This window comes from Emydura macquarii, unplaced genomic scaffold (assembly GCF_026122565.2).
Source record: "Emydura macquarii macquarii isolate MOO-44397 ecotype Brisbane River unplaced genomic scaffold, CSIRO-AGI_Emac_v2 contig_3287, whole genome shotgun sequence".
In the NCBI taxonomy this organism is placed as follows: Eukaryota; Metazoa; Chordata; order Testudines; family Chelidae; genus Emydura; species Emydura macquarii.
This window is the reverse complement of record NW_027133424.1, coordinates 1280248-1292378: the sequence shown is the minus strand read 5'-3', so window position 1 is coordinate 1292378 and position 12131 is coordinate 1280248. Positions and strand designations below refer to the sequence as shown.

The following is a 12131-nucleotide window of genomic DNA, read 5'->3' as shown; positions in this document are numbered from 1 at the left end:
ACTCATAGGGGAAGGAAGAAGCTTCCTTCATGGGCATGTTATTCCATAATTGCCTACTACAGGGTTTCTTTCACCTTCCTTTGAAGCATCTATTTCTGACCATGGTGTGAGACAGAATACTACACATGCCATTCAGCTAGTCTGGTATGGCAGTTCCTATCTTCCTCCTTGACACACTCACAAGTCTTCAGTACCTATGCTGTCTCCTTCAGGGTTCGTAACATGAGGTAAATCCTGAAACTATTATTAATTGTCATTTTGGTGTAATTTTGATAAGGAAGCTTCCTACTAGGGATAGAACTGGGACTACTAAGTCAGTTCATGTAGGCCACCAAAGAGGTGTCAGAGATCGCTGACTGGTCATGTGCGGTCCTGTGCCAGATTTGAACTAGTGAACCAGAGAGGAAAGGTTCCTTATCCCAGTAATAATCCCCTGAGCTCTGCATTCTTGGGTTTGGCTGCCCTAATTGCTCTGTTACTTGCTAACAGTGGACTCAGTCTTCATTGGCGAGCACTGAACTGTATTTTTATCCTCGCAAATTCAGACTAGACGTTGTGTGGGATGGTCACTGATTCTCTGAAATGGTCTCATGTAATTGAATCATTTGACCACCAGATGGCAACAGATACTTTCATTTGTTCAGCAGCTCTTTGAACTAAAAATGCTTTGAACAAAAGTAGCAGGAAATGTGAAAACTGAGAGAGTGAGAGAAAATGGCTTTGGTAGAGGTCTAAGGAAATAGGTCTTCACAATAGATTGTTTTTCTGCTTTTCCACTACGAGTCAGGCTAAAGCCACAGAAACTGTCAAAAAGGTTTTGTCAGGTATGATTTGCCTTGACTATCAGACTGCCTGAACTAGATGTTCAAATCCAGTTGGGTTGACGCAGCCCTTAATCCCTTTGAGGTACTTCTCAAATGAGAAGCAGTGCATTTCAGTAGTATCTGGAATAACTTGGTGGAAATATACCTTTCTGTAAGAGTGGAAATATGCCAATGGGAATTGGTACTGTTTGGACCCTGTGAACAAGGATTAACATAAGAGCAGCTTCCCACTTCCTTGCATAAGTGTTATGAGAGTGACTTGAGGAGGGCATCTGAGGAGGGAGTATCATTGGGGAAGTCAGGATCCACACCCATGGCTCCTGCAGAACTTTTCTGTTTACTTCTTGATTGTAAACTTTGTCACGAACCCTCGAGGAAGAAAACTGTCTTCTGTGGAGCCATTCCTTCATCTTACAGAGCGTCCTTCACTAAAATTCCACCTGTCTGCTGCAGTGGGCAACCGTTGGCTGCTATCCTCCACTCTTGAGATGGCTAAATTTCAGCAGTGCAGAGCACTAGGATCTTGGAATGAAAGGCGCTAGAGGAAACAGGAAGCAATGGGGAGAACTGACTAGTTAGAGCAAACTCTCCAGCTGAGGGTGAACAGCCAGTGTTTATAAATCAGGTTTGTTTAGAATCTCGGCTGCTTCTAGATATACATGTAGAAACTTTGTGAAGAGAATTTTTTCCTTCTGCATCTGGTGTAGTGAGGGTGACTTTTGATTTGGCTAAAGACCTTTTTAATCTAATTAGTATTACACTAGTGTTTAGAGGCCAGGGCCCGTTGTGCCAAGTACTGTACAAATATATAACAAGTGTGGACCTGTATATTATTATTTGTATTACCATAGCGCCTAGTAGCTCTAGTCCTGGCCTGCGACCCCCATTGTGCTAGGTGCTGTACAAGGCACAGCAGACTGATGGAGTGATTATAGTGAGACAACACTGATTAGCATGATGAGCAGTGGTCTCCGGACACCAGTGGCCTAGCTGTTGTCAAGAGGTTTATAGACATCACCTCAAAGTAGTTTTAGTTTGGGAATTGAAGGTGGATAACGAGGTAGCTTTATGGATGTTTACAGGGAGCTCTTCCCAAGCGTGAGCAGTAGCATGGGAAAAAGCATGAGGATGCTTGCTTGAAAATTTAACAAGAGGGCAATGGAGGATGGAATCACAGGCCAATTGGAGATAGGAGTCAACATCTCAATAGTGAGTGATGCAATAGATTGAGGGGGAAATATGACATTCCGGGGTGCATTCCAGACCAGTGAGGGGCTGTCACCTTTGCCCTGCAACCTGAGGTGCCTCACAATGTTTTGCTGCTGTAGCTCCCAGCCTGGGCCCTCACAAACAGCCAAATCACATGCAGGTCACACACTGAGTGTCAGTGTGTATCTTCAGCCTTCCAGCACACTTCAGTCACATTCCGGTTTCCACCAGCCTTGGTTACCATTTGTAGGGTGACTCGAAGACACTCCCATTCCTGAATTTTCCCCAAAACTTGTGTTCTGCACTGCCCAGCCCTCCCCTGGACAGTTCAGATATTTTAAGTCCATTGCCTCTCCAAGTGAATCAATATCCAACAGTTTGCTACTTTAAATGGAGTTACCCACTGTGACAAAGTGGAGATATTCTTGGGGTTTAATTTGATTGCGGTCTGTATGCCACCATTTCCCCTTTGTGTCACTCATGTATTTTGGTGATGGGACCAGGATGTGTGATCATTGCAGAGACTGCTAGAGGGCAGGTGAGCCCTTCCTAGCCCCACGTACACAGACAATAGCCAGGACCCCTCTGCCCTAGGTCAACCATCTGCGACAGGTTGTAATAGGTCACAGCAAGTGGAAACAAGGAAGGCTGGACACCTTGCCCAGGAAGGAGACAAAGGACTGGGGAGGGGCAAGGGGACATGTCTGGTGCTGGCTGGCTGGAAGGGCCAGTCCCCCCGTAAGGTTGCAGGGTGCAGAGCCTGAGAATGGGGGCTCTGGGTTTCCCCATTTGGGTGTTGCTATAACTTTTGATTCATCTGCTAACAAAGACTTTCTAGGCTGTGATCCTGAGAACTAATAAACCCTTCTGACTCCCATGCGGGCTGTGAATCACATCTGACTGCGAGGTGGGGTGCATGGCCCTTTTGGGGACATATAAGAGCTTCCCAGGCATCCCTTCCAGGAGGAGTCAATGTGGGGAGCTCAGGTGGAGCAGGGGTCCTGAATGCTCCGATATCAGATTCAGGAGGTGGCTTCACTGGTGTGAGGGACCCAAGGGTAGACTCTGAGCACTAGAGTCCTGACTGGCTTCACCCAGAGCAGTTCCAGAGCACTGGTCCTGGGGGACTCTGTCACACCCACACAATTCAGTTTAAACACAACGCTGAATTCGTTTTGATTAAACAGTAAAATATGTTTGTTTAACTACAGGGAGATAAGTTGTAGGTGAGTACGAGTATAAGGCATTAAAGTCAGAAATGGTTACGAGAGAAATAAAGAAGAAACGCTTCCTAGTACTAAAATTTAACAAACTAGACTTGGTTCAAGTTGAAATCCCTTACCACATATTTTCAGTAACATTGCTGACCAAATTTGCAGGCCAGGATCTGCTCCCAAATTGTTTCTTTTGTCGTCTTAGGTGAAAGAGAGAGAGAGAGAGATGGATAGAAAGACACCTTGGGTGTTGCCTTCACTTTTATAGTCCAGTCTCCCTCTGAAATGCATTTTCTTGCAGGTTACTCCTAGATAAAGTTTATTCCTGCTGTGAGACAAGGAGTCTCATGGTGAAAGAGGTTTCATACTGTTACTTGCTAAGATGCCGAGCTGATTGTTCCTTCTCCCTTCATTGCCAAAGAATGGCCACTTGACTGGTGCTTGCCCATCAACTTTGATGACACCGAGGTGTCAGCTTGTCCTTTGTCTTTGAAGAACTGGTATATCCAGACTTGTTTGGTGAATACATTTCAGACCTAATTTCAGCTTGTGTTCATAACTTTACATATAATGTTACTACACACATTTTATTGTGGTATTATTGACCAGAGAGTTATTAGTTTTCAAATGATACCTCTAAGGCATATTTTGTACAAAGATTGTTACAATAGCGTGTTGGGTCAGAGGGGGGCAGCAGCATTGGTTGTGAAGGGCCTTGAAAGTGAAGACAAATAGTGCTAGAGAAACAGGAGCCAGTGAAGGCTTTGTTACTTATCTGTAGCTATGTCAGTTAGAGATTAGGCTGTTGCTGGAGACCCTTTGGGTTGAAAAGTCCTTTGTTTTGTATTGCTGCAGCACCTAATTGCCTCATGGGGATCAGCCCCACTATATTAGACACTGTGTACACAGAATGAAAAGATAGTTCCTGCCTACAGAATGTATGCTCGTGGTAGAATGTGGGCTGGAAGACGCTTATAGATAGAGCTCTCAACTCTTCTCCAGAGTCTCAACTGTCATTTAAAAACAAGTCTCTAGCTGTTATGATTGCAGAGTAAACCTTAAAAATGTGACTTAAGTGTAAATGGTGCAAAGATATCTGACTAAGTTCTGGACTACACTTACCTGGCGATTTGGCGGCAGTCAACGGGAGTTACGCAAGCTACGTCGACTGCTGTGCTTCCCTTCTGTGCGGGGTTTTCACTGCACTGTGCCTACAGGAACCGCATTCCTATCAATGCAGCACTACGCCACTTGAGGGGGTGGTTTACCAGTGTCGACTTCTGGTTCGATTGACCGGGTCTTCACTGACCTCTAATCATCAAAGGAGTGAAGTTCTGCAACAGCCTTCCAAGGGAAGCATTGAGGGCAAAAAACATAGCTGGCTTCAAGACTGAGCTTGATATGTTTGCGAAGGGGATGGTATGATGGGACAGCCTAATTTGGCAATTAACAGACCTTCGACTACTTGTGGTAGGTCCAAGGGCCTGTGATGGGATGTTAGATGGGGTAGGTTCTGAGTTGCTACAGGGAATTCGTTACAGGTGTCTGTCTGATGAGTCTTGCCCACATGCTCAGGGTTTAGCTGATTGCCATATTTGGGGTCGGGAAGGAATTTTCTCCCAGGGCAGATTGACAGAGACCCTGGGCTTTTTTCGCCTTGCTCTGCAGCATGGGGCACGGGTCACTTGCTGGTTGATACTCTGGTGGATTCTCTATACCTTGAAGTCTTTAAACCATTGTGTGAAGACTTAAGAAACTCAGTCATAGGTTAGGGGTCTATTACAGGAGTGGGTAGGTGAGGTTCTGTCGCCTGGGTTGAGCAGGAGGGCAGACTAGATGATCATAATGGTCCCTGACCTTAAAAGTCTGAATCTGTTTCTGCTAATTTTGGTCATTTCCCCCACAGCTGCCAATAAGCTGTTTTGTATAAGAAGGCCTATTTCTTCTTTGAGTAATGTCCCTGTGGGTGCTCCACTGCAGGTGTTGGTGCTTCCTTGATTGGGGATTTTGCCAGCAGTGCCCATCCAGGTCATGCATGTGCCGTTGGCCCCCTTTTTGGCATGCATGATCTGGGCTCCTCAGTTCCTTCTCAACCATCCATGGTCCAAGATGGAGCTCCCAACAGTTCTTCACAGCCTGCTCTAGAAATCTTCGACAAGTCTTTTTTCCCCGGTCAAGTTAGTCAGTTTTACCAGTAGTTTAGATTGTCTTACCTTAATCCTTCCCCTTTTTAAAAAAAAATAAAATTATTTTTCCTCTCAGACTTACCCCCTCAGTTATTAGTAATATCATCCGGGGTTCTTCCGACTTCAGATGCTGTACTTCATGCAGGGACGTTATGCTGGCTTTGGATGGACACTCAGAGTGCATCAGATGCCACGGTGAAGGGCATATTGCCCAGAAATGAGTGTATTGTAAGAACCTAAAAGCCAGAGCCAGGCTTGACAGGGACCTCCACCTGAAGTTAATACTCATGGAGAGGTCTCTGAGACCTGCCTCAGATCCTGGGCAGGGTAACATCTCCTCACATGAAAAGATCAGAAAAAGGCACTCTACTCCACCAACAACTGGGCATGCCAAGAAAAGGTGGTCACCAGAAATGGATAAAGAGGATCCAGTACCAAAGAGGACTTAGGTTCTTCTGGTACATTGACCTCCACGACAAAGGGAGACTATCACCGCTCCTCTAAAGAGTTGAGAGACAAAATGAAACAATACGGCACTGTCAAAAGTAACGGACCACATAACGGGTAACTGCCATGACATTGGCACCGAGTCAAACCTCAGTGCTGATAAGCAGCATGGCACCCACACATGCCGACTAGACTACATCGGCACTGGTAAAACCCGCAGTACTGATGGCATCGATACCACCCGCTGACCTGATGGCACCGAGGACATCCATGGATCCCATGGTGCTGATGGATATGCCCTCACCGGAAAATGCTATGGAGCACTCTTTGGTGCTGATGACGCCGGTTCCGTGAAAACATGCTCAAAATAGCAAACGTCATGAGAACGAGGAGGAATTTGTAACATCTTTCCTTTCTATGGGACTGACACCTCTCCAGTGCACTTCACTCACGAACAGCCCATTTTTCCCATCTCCTCCAGTAATGAGGAGTATGATGGTGAACAGGCTGCCTTTTCTCTCCAACAATCATGACCTAGAGGCCATCCATCCAGACATCAGCCACGTCCCAGACAACCAACATATCCATGGTTTGGACCTCCATGGTTTGTTCCACCATATCGTATGCACTGGCCTGGCTGGGACATCTGGTCTACTTACTCACCATCGCACAGTAGACCACCAACCTCCTATAGATGTAGAGAAAGATCACCTATTAGACCTACTCAAAACAGGACCCAAAACAACTGGTCCTGCTGACGAGCAGGATGTGAGTGTGGAGCAAGAAATACCTTCAACCACACACAACTCATTCTCCTTACCCGTCGAGACCATACTTCCCCCCACCCCCCATGACTGCAGATGATTTTAAGCAGTTCTAGGAACTGTTTAAGAGGGTGGCGGACAGTTTGGAGATCCCACTCCAGGAAGTAGCAGAGTCACAACACAAATTGCTTAAAGTCTTGCAGACCTCAGCTTCTACCAAAATCACCTTTCTGATGGATGTGCCCTTATGGAGCCAGCAAATAACATCTGGCAGATGCCAACCACCATTCCCCCTACTTGTAAAAAGGCTGACAAAAAGTATTATGACCCTGCCAAAGATACTGATTTCCTCTTCACCCATCCAGCTCCTAACTCTTTAGTTATAGAAGCTGCTAACCAGAGGAACAAGCAGCAACATCGTAAGTTGATATTGCACTTATGACAAAGATGACAAAAAGGCTTGACTTAATAGGCAGAAAAGTCTACACATCAGCTACTGTCCAGTTAAGAGTAGCAAACTATGCCGTGTTATCAAATTACAATCAGAAGATATCAGAATTTATTGAATTTGTCCCAGAAGATAGAAAACAGCAATTTCAATTGTTGCTCAAAGAAGGGCAACTGGTCGCAAAAATAGCATTTCAGGCTTCTCTTTGATGTGTCTGACACTACGGCTAGAACTGTGGTAACTGCTGTTGTCATGCATAGGGCATCATGGCTTCACTCTGCAGCCCTGCCTAAACAACTGCAGGCAACAATCGAGGATCTTTCTTTTGACAAAGTGAAGCTCTTTGCAGAAAAAAAGGACAAAGTCATGCATACCATGAAAGATTCCAGGGCTACATCCGCACAATTCCACAGCCGTACAATTCCAGATACCAACATTACTCACAAAACAGACGGTATGAGCAGTCACGCTCCCAACAAAGGCCACAGCGACATCAGCAGCCGTCAAAATCCCAGGCTGCCCCTCCAAAGCAACAATTTTGAGGACTTGGTCGAGGGTCTGTATGACCTCCCCTGCCTTCCGCAGCCAGAGTCCATCCTGTTCAAACATCAGACAAATGGGTACTAGAAATTATCCAATCTGGATACACCGTCCCCTTTACCTCCATACCTACAACCCAAACCTCTTCCCCATCCCTCTTCAGGGACCCATCTCACGAACAACTATTACAACAGGAGGTAGATCATTTACTCCAAATAGGTGCCATAGAGCATGTCCCTCTCCCCCCCCCCCCCAAAAAAAAAACACAGAGGCAAAGGCTTTTATTCTCATTACTTTCTCACCCAAAAGAAGACTGGAGGTTGGAGACCCATTTTAGATTTAAGAAAATTGAACAAATTTATAAAGATACAAAAATTCAGGATGGTTACTCTGGCTACCATATTGCCAGCACTGGAAGTGGGGGAGTGGTTCGCAGCCCTCGACCTTCAGGACGCATACTTCCACGTTACTATTCCTCTAGTTCACAGAAAATTCCTAAGATTCACACTGCTCAACAACCACTATCATTACACAGCGCTACCCTTCAGCCTTTGAACTGCTCCAAGAGCCTTCTCCAAGGTACTTGCTGTTGTAGCAGTTTACCTTTGCAGACTAGGGGTCACCATATTCCCCTATCTCAACGATTGTCTAATAAGGGCACACATCTACATGGAAGCTATCCATGCAGTTCACACTACAAGGACATTATTTCACACTCTAGGACTTATGATAAACGACAAACTATCCACCCGATAGCCTGTGCAACAACTGGAGTTCATAGGCCCGCATCTGGATTCTCTCACCAAAGACCAGATTTCAGACCATTGTGAATCTGGAATCTATAATACAAAACAGCCCAACTCCGAACATACACATGCCTTCAAATGTTGGGTCATATGGTAGCCACCACCTTTGTAGTGCAAAATGCACGATTGCAAATGCGACCACTTCAAATGTGGCTCGCGACAGTTTAAAAAGATCAAAAAAGATCAAACAATCATTAAAATGGTGACACAGCCCAACATCCTTCAAACTGGAGCTCCATTCATAAGCGAAACACCCTCAATCATGATCACAACAGAAGCATCACTAATTGGATGGGGGGTGCACCTGCAGGAACATACCATGCAAGAGAAATGGTCACCACAGGAAAAGAAATTGCACATAAACCTACTGGAGTTACGTGCTGTCCGCAATGCCTTTCTACACTTCCTACCTCTGATAGCAGGGAAAACTATAAAGATAATGACAGACAACATTGCGTGTATGTTTTACATAAATCATCAAGGAGGGACAAGATCCAGCTCCCTGTGCTCAGAGGCAATGAGACTATGGAATTGGTGCATATCTTACAACAGTCACATTTCAACAGCATATCCACCCGGTACCCAGAATAACACTGCAGACAACCTGAGAAGAAAATTCAGCAACAACCACGAATGGGAATTACACTCAGTCTTGGAAAACATCTTTTGTCAGTGAGGTTATTGCACAATTGATCTATTTGCGACAATGAAGAATTGCAAGTGCCATTCTTTCTGCTCAAGAGCAGGTCTAGGCACACATTTGATGGGGGCTGTATTCCTCATCAACTGGAATACAGATCTCCTCTGTGTTCCCATCTATCCCCATGATAGCCAAAACCATATACCAAATACGCAAGGACAATGTGAAGGTGATAATGATAGCACCAGCATGGCCCAGCAACCATGGTTCACTTACCTCACACAGATGTCGATCCGCGCACCAATTGCTCTCACACTAGTCGACAATCTCCTCTTCCAGGAAAATGGAAACATACGCCATCCTGACCTGAAGAATTTACATCTCACAGCATGGTTCCTGACTGGTTCCGACAATCTGAACTACAATGTTCGGAATCAGTAAGACACATTTTACTGAATGGCATGTTCTTACCTTCAGAAATGGCATAGATTCTTCTTATGGGTATCAACAGAGGCAGGTCAACGCACTAACGGCATTAATCCCCACTATATTAGATTATCTCCTGGAAATAAAAAAAAAAAAGGATGATCGATTAGCTCAAATAAAGTACATTTAGCAGCTATCACCACCTTCCATAATCTCATAGATGATACCACAATTTTTGCGCATCCAGTTGTCAAATGCTTCATGACTGGCATACAAAACGTGTACCCAGACTTACATTTCTCCCATAATAACTTGGCACCTCAGCTTAGTCCTCAGGACCCATCATCAAGCCACCATTCGAGTCTTTAGTGACTTGTTCATTAATACACATGTCCCTGAAGGTAGCATTTCTAGTGGCAATCACATCGGCACACCACATGCGTGAGCTCGGAGTGCTTATGGCCCACCTACTGTATACAGCATTTCACAAAGATAAGGTGGTGCTACTGCCTCATCCTAAATTTTTCCCCAAAGTAACGTCAACATTCCACCTTAACCAAAACATTTTTACCTACATTTTATTCGAAACCACACACTAATGCTCAGGATGCAGCCCTCCATATGATGGACGTCAGGCGAGCCATTGCGTTTTATCTAGAAAAGAACAAAACCTTTCAGGAAACCTCCCAAACTTTTCGTATCAATTACAGAATGTTCCAAAGGCAACGCCATATCCACCCAAAGGCTTTCAAAGTGGATTTCCAGCTGCATCCACACATGCTACATACAGTCAGGGACATCACCATCACAAAGGGTCAGGACACATTCAACCAGATTAATCGCTACATCCACAGCCTTCTTGCATAACATTCCAATTACTGAAATATGCAAAGCAGCTGCCTGGGCCTCGACACACACTTTCATAAAACACCATGTCCATCGATCAGGCATCAAGACATGATGCAGCAGTTATCAATTCTCTCTTCCATTCAACCTAACAACTCTGAAATTCCCCCCTCCAATTGAGGGCACTGCTTGAGAATCACTTGGAGTGGAGCACTGACAGGGACACTACTCGAAGAAGAAGAGAGGGTTACTCACATTGTGCAGTAACTGAGGTTCTTCGAGATGTGTGTCCCGGTGGGTGCTCCACTACCCACCCTGCTCCCCTCTACTTCGGAGTCAAACAGTATGGCTCTATGGTAGAGAAGGAACAGAGGGGCCCCAGTTGCATGTGCCAAAAAGCACACCAACAGCACCGCAAGACAGGGACGGAGCATGTGTGACCCGGATGGGCACTGCTGGCAAAATCTCCGATCGAGGACATGCCAATACCTGGAGTGGAGCACCCACCGGGGGACGCATCTCAAAGAACCTCAGTTACTGCACAAGGTGAGAAACCCTCTCGTCTCAGAAAACAATTTCAATTTAAGGTAACTTGGATATGACTGATGTTGAATATCTGTAATTTATACTATTTGCTTATGTCATTTATCAACGATTTTATTAACTTAGTTATCTGATCGTGTATTAATTTGCATTCTGTGGTTTGGCAGGGTCTGCTGTGTGACCAGACCCAGAAATATCAAAGTTGTTATGAGGCCCTTGGTGTGCGTGAAGGAGACAGTTACATTTAGAAAAGGAGTTCTGTCCCTGTAATATTTTTATTAGTGCAGTTGACAAAATCACAAACACTCCAGTCCAGCAAAGTAGATAATATAAGATGGTCAAAGTGTCTGATGTCTGAGCATCCATATACTCTCACCATCCTTTGCAAAAAAAAAAAAAAAAAAAAAAACCAGTCCTCATCCCCACCAGGGGTCATCATCCTGGCACCTCCCAAGGCAGGCGGGCCGGTATACAATTTTTATAATGGGTTACACTGACTCTTACTATGCCTGATGCATATTCAGTTGGGTTTCAGCCTCTTTTCCTTTCCTTTCCCTACTAATGTTGGGGTGCCATTCTCCCATAAGTTTCTAGGCCTTTTACCTCAGGCTTATTAGCATATACGTCAGTAGTTACCCACTCTTGTGGCCTGACATCTGCTGATACTCCTAACTTATATCTAAAGCTGATATTAACTGGCATCTTGTAGTTACCTGTCAGCACTTTAGTCATACATATTTATTACAGCATTCCATTTTATGATATCTTATGATATAGGGTTACTCCTGGTTAGCTGCTTACATTAAGGTTTTTTTGGGTCTTATGCCTTGAGGCTTATTGGCTCCTTGCATTACTGCCTTAACTTATACCTATTCCTGAGCTAGTAGAGGTTTGTATCTATAGGCTACAGCCTGGGCCAGTGTGCTGTGTTGCTGAGTACCGGCTCAGTTTGAGCCATGTCCTTGAGGAGGCAGGGATTTACCCTGTACTGAGACACAATAGCAGTGACTTTATGTGGGTGCATAACCACAACTAGTAAAGGGACCATTAAGTGGCCCCTATGAGAAGAAACACCTAACTAACATTAGTCCATTGCAGAGTCTCCAGTGCTTACATAACAGAGTATTCCTCGCTTACCCCCCTACCTCTTTGTGTCAGTCCCTCAGCCCCAGAATAGGACACTATGGGTCCTTTGCAATAGCTGATGCTTGGTGATTGATTTAAAGCATGATTTAAAT

The 12131-nt window shown here is 45.0% G+C and overlaps 1 protein-coding gene across 3 annotated transcripts in view; it reads left to right on the top strand.

The window, feature by feature from the left end:
- ATF6 (activating transcription factor 6) overlaps positions 1–12131 on the top strand; it is a 233779-nt gene that overhangs the window by 13843 nt on the left and 207805 nt on the right. The gene's annotated exons all lie outside the window — the stretch shown is intronic.